General features: G+C 39.7%; 1 long non-coding RNA gene across 2 annotated transcripts in view; it reads left to right on the forward strand.

Moving 5' to 3' along the window:
- LOC147453567 (uncharacterized) overlaps positions 1-6,893 on the forward strand; it is a 17,757-nt gene extending 10,864 nt beyond the window's left edge. For both annotated transcript variants that reach the window (XR_015188550.1, XR_015188549.1), the window contains 3 exons: positions 3,357-6,351; positions 6,445-6,546; positions 6,648-6,893. This is a non-coding gene — a long non-coding RNA (uncharacterized LOC147453567). The remainder of the gene's footprint in view (positions 1-3,356; positions 6,352-6,444; positions 6,547-6,647) is intronic.
- Positions 6,894-7,634: the final 741 nt, after the last annotated feature.

The raw sequence follows: 7,634 nt of genomic DNA on the forward strand, positions 1-7,634 counted from the left end.
AATGCTCGCACAAATATGTTACAACACGACACACAACAAGTCGACATGCCGCATGTCTCAAGAAGAATGGATGACTCATACATGTATAATCAAAGTTCTAATGATGCAAAAGAACTGGATCACTATGGAAAGTCACTTCTACATATGTGCAATAGCACCGGAATGCTCATTGCAAATGGTGTATCTCTATGGCAAGGCACCAATGACTTTACATGTAGAAAGCACAATGGTGATAGCGTGATTGACTATATGTTGTTCTCGGAAGCCACTCTAGAATGCATACAAAGCTTTACACTTGGTGAATGGAATCCGGAATCGGATCATAGGATGTTATGTATTGACCTCAAGTGTGGTAAACGGCCCGAGCATGTAGCCTCCAATCATGATGTGAATCATTTGTACCTACGTCTAGACTTCAAACGAGCACTCATATATGCTGATATGGTGGACCAAGTGTTAAGCATGATAGAGCATCAAGAGAGCCCAACATTAGAATGCAAGTGAAAAGTTTTCAAAGAAGTAATTTGCTCTTGTGCGAAGGAATGCTTTTCGGTGAAACACATGTCTTGCAAAAGGTCTAAGAAGGGTAGTACCAAGAAGAAATAGTTTGACATGGAATGTAGTCAAACCCGAAAACACTTGCTAAGATTGGATGCAATCAAAGACAAGGAAGTTTACTTGGAATGTTCACACACATACAAAGCACTTGTTCAAAAGAAGAGGAGAAGGTGGGAAGTCAAAAAACAACTTCTTTTAGCGCAAGAGAAAGCACATGCATGTGGCAAGTTTTGGCAAAATCTAAAAGGCAAGCGTGTTGAGAGCTTTGGTGACTTGACTCTCGAGGATATGTATATGCATTGCAAGAACCTCTATGAGCAACCCAATGTTGATAAGATGGAGTGTTGTAGCTCCCTTCCGTTTATGTCTCCCTTCTTTACCATTGAAGATGTATGTCGTGCACTTGAGAAACTTGCTACTCACAAGGCAAGTGACCTTCAAGGTGTCAAGGCTGAAATGATTAAATGGACAAGCAAGAAAACACGATATTGGATATGCGATATGTTTAACCTTGTACTTCAATATGGCATGCCTCATGATTGGAGTGCAAATTGGATCAAACCTTTGCACAAAGGAGGAGATGTAAACAATGTGAACAACTATCGTACTATAATGGTTGGTTCTTTGATGGCGAAGTTATTTGGATGTATCATGGATATGAAGATAAGTGAATGGGCTGAAAAGAATGGCAAACGTGCGCTTGGCCAAGCAGGTTTTCGAAAGAATCATAGCACTATTGATCACCTTGTCACTCTTCAAGTTCTTATGGAAGCGTCTCGATTGAAAGGAAAAAAGTTGTATTGTTGCTTTGAGGATTTCAAGAAAGCTTTTGACATGGTACCGCGAGGAAATCTTTAGAGACGTATGCAAAGCCTTCAAGTGCCGAGAGGATTTATGCATGCAGTCTTTTGCGTCTACCAAAAAGTGCTATGTCGATTACGTATGGGAGATGGAATTCCAAAATTTTTTGCAAGCACCATTGGTGTCAAACAAGGATGCCCACTTTCCCCAACCCTCTTTGGGCTACTCATTGATGAATTGGAATGCATGGTTTTTTATTTTATGCAGCAAGAAGGCATAGAAGAGGTTAAGATCGGAAATGCGGTGATCATGCTTTTGCTTTATGCTGATGATGTAGTGCTCTTGGCACATACCTTAGAATATGCACAAAAGCTTATGAGTGTCTTGGAACGCTTTTGCCTACATAGCAGGCTGATCGTGAATGGATCCAAAACCAAGGTTATGCTTGTAAAGACCCTCAATGACGAGAATCCATGCATTGTATACAACAATGAGCAACTTGAAGTGGTAGATCACTTCAAGTACCTTGGCCTTGAGGTTCCATCCAATCATAAATGGAAGGATTATGCAATGCGTCGCTTGGAAGCCGGAAAGAGGGCTTATTATGCATTTGAGAACATGTGCAATGTTGGAGAGATCAAGTGTTGGGCTCTCAAAAAGTACCTCTTTGACACATTGGTGACACCAGTGCTTCTTTATGGAGTGGAGGTGTGGGGTGGAAGCATCGGGAAGTCTATTTGGAAAGAGGCGGCAAGTGCATGTGTATGAGCTTGAAGGGCAAGTGCGCAAAAACCATATGTGTGTTTGAAGCCGCATGTGTAATCTGTAGCAGAACCTTCACGGCCCTCTCTCTCTCTCTCTCTCTCACCAAGTTACTCAACTTCATCTCTGCGAGCACACCAAATCTTGCGCTTACTCTTTGGGCTCATAGGTTTGCACCTACAACATATTGCTCACCTACGCATGCGGCATTCTTCCCCTTCCGCTCCCCTCCCACATACCACAGTCATGCGACCTCGACCCTCCTTTCACATACCGGTCGTCCTCCTCCCTTCTTCCGCATACAGACTCGGCACACGATTTCTACCTTTCGTAGCCAGGTCCGCCTTCTTTCTCCCTCCGCCAACACAAGTGTGACCTTCCAACCTGTCGCCCTCTTCCCTCCTCCTACCTTGCAGAGAGATCTTTCATCTTCTACAAACCCTAATACTCCCGGGTACACAAACCTATCCTAAATTTCATCAGTAAAACAGAATTTCTCCCTCAAATTCTGAGCATTCGCACCAAAATCTGACAAGTAAATGAATCCCTACAAACACTACATTTGTTTGTTTTTTTGGTTTATGCAAATACATGTTGTTCTTGGTTTTTCACTCATGAAGTTTATCGACCTTGTATGCGTGAGGTTGAGTGAGAAACCTTTTTCCTCGCTTTGGGCAAGTAAAGGCCAAAATCATACCTTGTTACAAATCGTTTGCAAGTAGAAAACTTATTAAATGACTCGTAGTAAACTTCATTGTCCACATTGTATAGTTATCTAGCTTAAACTATTTTTTTACACATTGACAGTGGATTAAGTAAACGGTTTTTTCCTGAAAGTATTGCGTAATTGGATTATGGACCATAGCTATACAGAACCTTAAAGTATGCAAATATTGTTTTGTATTCAGTTTATGGCTTAGGTCACGTTATGATTTGACTATATATATAGTAAATGGAGGATATTTGAGATGGTTCATTTATGCAAATGATTATCTTACCCAAACTACTTTTTACCTAATAACGATGGATTTAAATTGTTTTTTTGCAAACAGTTCATAATAAGTTTGCGGACTATAGGCATGCATAACCACAGAATATACAAAAAAGGCTTCATGTTCACATTTATGGATGTGAACCTTGGTTTAGACACTCTTTTTCACTAGTTACTACACAGTTTGTATTAAAACAAACCAAATTTTTTGTGTACATGCCCTCATGAATTTGTTTCTTGTCAGTTAAAGTCTTACAAGGAACATCAAAACTACGACAACTTCATCCTGCAAGCATGACATCATCATCTAACCAGGTAATGCTTTTCTAAAAGCTTACTGAGACGCATTGAATGTATAAAATGTTTTACATCGTGCCTTTTATTGAAGTGCAGCTGGTTTATCACAACATTAAGTTTAATTCAGTATAAGAGTCATTCTCGCATTAATTTGATGAAATACTGTTTTATTCTCATTTTGGATTATGTATATCTACATGGTTCAATGATTATTCAGCTGACTAATGAATGCAGATGACTTTGTTCCTAGAAAAAGTGAAACATGGTAAGATGGTATTGGTAGTTGGACCATGTAATGGTAAACCGTTTTTTGTAATTATATTACAAATGGTTTGTATACCTACATGGTTCAATGATAATTCAGCTAACTAATGAATGCAGATAACTTTTTACACAGAATTAGTGAAACATGGTAAGACAGTATTGGTATTTGGACCATGTAATGGTCAAACTTTTTTGGTAATTATGTTACGAATGGTATAATGTAATTAATTTCTGGTTATTTATATTAAAAAATCCTCATGTGAGGTCACTCAGAGAGTGCTTGGTTTTTTTTTAATTGTATCCTACAACAAAGGAGATGCTGGCCAATTTTTTCTAACTATCTCTCATTTTTTCTAACCATATTTAGCACGCCTTTGTTTCTCTAAAAAAATATGGAATAGAAATACATAACTTTTTTCCCTTACTTCCCTTCTCCAGATTGCTCTCTCTCACTAGTCCAGTCTGTATTTTTCTCTTTATGAATCTTACTATCCATATCTACTTATCTCCCCATACATGTCTATCTCCATGATAAATGTTTCTCTCTTTTTATGACTTTCACTACAAGAGGCTATTCATATTAGCGACGCTCACACAGCGACGCTCAAAAAAAAAATTCCTGACGTCGCTATGAGCGTCGCTATAAGCGTCGCAAATTTACTTGTAAATTTGCGACGCTCATAGCGACGCCGACTGGGCTAAAAAAATAACAGAGAGCGCCCAAAAACTCAGATCTCAGATCTGAGTTTTTCGGCGCCCTCAAGCAAGGAGCAGGTAACGCTCTCCCTCTCTCTCTCTCTCTCTCTCTCTCTCTCTCTTCTCCACACACACACACACACACGCACACGAGGAGAGGAAGGAGAGCCAGGTATGCTTCTTCCCTCTCCTCACTCTCATGTTCCCTTCCCCTCTTTCTCTGTCCCTCTCTCTCTCTCTCTCTCTCACACACACACACACACATACACACACACACACATAGTGTTTTTGAGAGAGAGAGAGAGAGAGAGAGAGAGAGAGAGAGAGTACAAACATAAACAAAAACGCGCACACACATACATAAACAAAGAATGCACACACACATTGAGAGAGGAAAAGAGAGAGAGAGCATGCATAAACAAAAAACGCACACATTGAGAGAGGAAAAGAGAGAGAGAACATGCATAAACAAAAAACGCACACATTGAGAGAGGAAAAGAGAGAGAAAACATGCATAAACAAAAAAACGCACACACATTGAGAGAGAAAGAAAGAGAAACTAATTTAACGTCGTAGGAAACTAATTAAAATTAAAAGACCTAAAGATCTAGCCGACGAGGAGTTGAACTCAAGACCTATTATTCAAGAGGGAAATGGCATAACCAATCTATCATACTTGGCATGGGTGATAGAAAGGTTATACCATTTATCTCTTTTTATTGGCACACACATCCACACACGCGCACACACACAAGAAGAAGAGAGTTATAACGTCATAGGAAACTATCCTAAAAGACTTCAAAGATTAGGTTAGATGTAGACTTACGTTAAATTAGATTTAGGTTTATTTAAGTTAAATTAGATTAGATTTAGGTTTATTTTTAAATAGATTTACTTTTATTTATGCTAGATTTAGATTTACGTTATATTAGATTAGATTTAGGTCTCCATAGACTGCGATGCCTGCATGAAGTGGGTGAAGAAAGCCCTCAATGGAATATAGGGTATTGCTGCCTTCACTCATGGTGGGCTCCGTCGATCCAAAAGTACTGGTGAAATGTCTTCAGAAGATAGGGAAGAAGGTGGATCTTCAGGGCGGCAAGAGTCACTACATCCCCGACACAATGACCATCTAGACAGCCTCTAGTCATTCAATAGCAACTTCAAAGTTAGTAACAAGAGCAAGAACGGTCTAAAGGGCCAATTGCTGTCATCAGATGTGGATGGAGATGAGGCAGCGTCACCGCCAGAAGTTAACTCTCACTTCTTTAGTGATGAGAATGCCAACTCTTGCCGAGTTATGTGAAAAATTATGTGTTAAATCAGTTTTAAGGTTCTTATAATCCCTTTTAGTTTAGTTCTTTGTTTTTAATATAACATAATTTACGTTAGATTTAGATTTATGTTATATTAGATTAGACTTAGGTTTATTTACGTTTACCCACACACACACACACACACAAGAAGAAGAGAGTTTTAACGTCGTAGGAAACTATCCCAAAAGACGTTAAAGATTAGGTTAGATGTAGACTTACGTTAAATTAGATTTAGGTTTATTTTTAGTTAGATTTACGTTTACTTAGATTTACACTTATTTATGTTAGATCGAGTCCACACAAGAATTAATTACGGTTTAGGGTTTAGAGTTAGACGAACAGTGAAAAGATCTACTGTGAAAAGATGTTAAGATGCTGTGAAGTGCTACAGCTAGAGAAGAGGCAAAGGGGTTCAATGAAGACCTGATGAAGATTCGAATGCGCGAATACTGCAAACACAAGCGTTCCAAAGTGCAAAAAGCAATCAAGCATGGGTGAAACAGGCCAGATTGGCTCGCCAAAGAAGATTGGAAGAATGCGAAGAAAGCAGCGCGCGAGAATCCCGACAAGTGGAAGCAACAAAAGGATGCAGCCAGAGCGCGAGTAGAGGCAGGGAGCTCGCACCACTTGGGGAGCGGTGGATGGGCATCATTTGAGGCCGATTTTGTAAGTGTTTTCGCATTGCTCTTTATGTTCGATAGTTTAGGGTTTATGAGTTTTTTAATTCTAACATAATGAAATCTTTGTATGTTTTGACAGTGGTCGATGACAGGACGTGATCCCACACCGTACGAGCGCGAGTACGCAGGCAGGAAGGGCTTAAACGCCCTAATGGACATTCTCAGTTCTCGCGGCGGCATGGTTAGTATTAGGGTTTACTCTTTTCTATTTTTTGTATTGTTTTATAAATGTCGTTATATGTTTATACTTACTGAAAGCTGTCTTATTGTCTTTTTTTGCAGAATCCTACAGATATGCCGCTTGGACACGATGAGACGTCTGACTAGACGACGTCAGTTTAGCCGTAGCTAGATAGCATTAGTTTAGGGTTTCTCATAGCTTATGTATCATGAGACGGATTTTATACGTCTTTTTGAACCATGTATATTATTACATTTGTCACCGCAGTTCATTTTGCCAATCAATTCTTTATGCCTATGATGTTGTACAATTGTCATTATTACATTTGCCAATCAATTCATTTTGCCTATGATGTGTACAATTGTCAATTTTACGCTTGTCAATTTTGCAAACAATGCGTCTTGTGGGTGACTATTTTGGGTCTATTATCTACCCTTGCACTTTTTTTAAAAAGTGAATCAAGTACAATATGGTTGATGGGTGGCAGGGCATTCAATGCCCTGTCACCAAAAAAAAAATCTCTCGGGCGTCGCTATAACCGTCGCTATTTATGGCTCTGTAGCGTCGCTATAGACTTCTGTTTAAACGTCGCTATAACCGTCGCTATATGCGTCGCTATATAGCGACGCGTATAGCAACGGTTATAGCGACGCTATTAGCGACGGTTTTAGCGACGCCGGGGGTTATAAAAACCCAGTGTATTTCCGTCGCTAACAGCGTCACAAGAGCACACAACCTCTTGTAGTGTTTATGACTATTTTTATCTCTCTATCTCTGCAGATCTTTCTCTACCTAGCTGAGTCTCGCTCTATACCTAGCGGATTATACCTCTAAATCTTCACGCTTTATGGTCTTAATACAACTTACCCACTCCCAAGTTCGTACTCTACATGTCTGACTAAGTTTTCTCTCTTTCTCTCTCCCTCTCTCTCTATATTCCTTTCTTCTTTCACTAACTAAGTCTTCTCTCTCTCACTGCATCTTCGCTCTCTCTCTCTCTCTCTCTCTCTCTCTCTCTCTCTCTCTCTCTCTCTCTCTCTCTCTCTCTCTCCTCTATCTCTCTCTTTCTCCATCTCTCTCCCTATCTA

The sequence above is a fragment of the Adiantum capillus-veneris genome, chromosome 7 (genome assembly GCF_014529385.1).
Source record: "Adiantum capillus-veneris isolate H3 chromosome 7, ASM1452938v2, whole genome shotgun sequence".
In the NCBI taxonomy this organism is placed as follows: Eukaryota; Viridiplantae; Streptophyta; class Polypodiopsida; order Polypodiales; family Pteridaceae; genus Adiantum; species Adiantum capillus-veneris.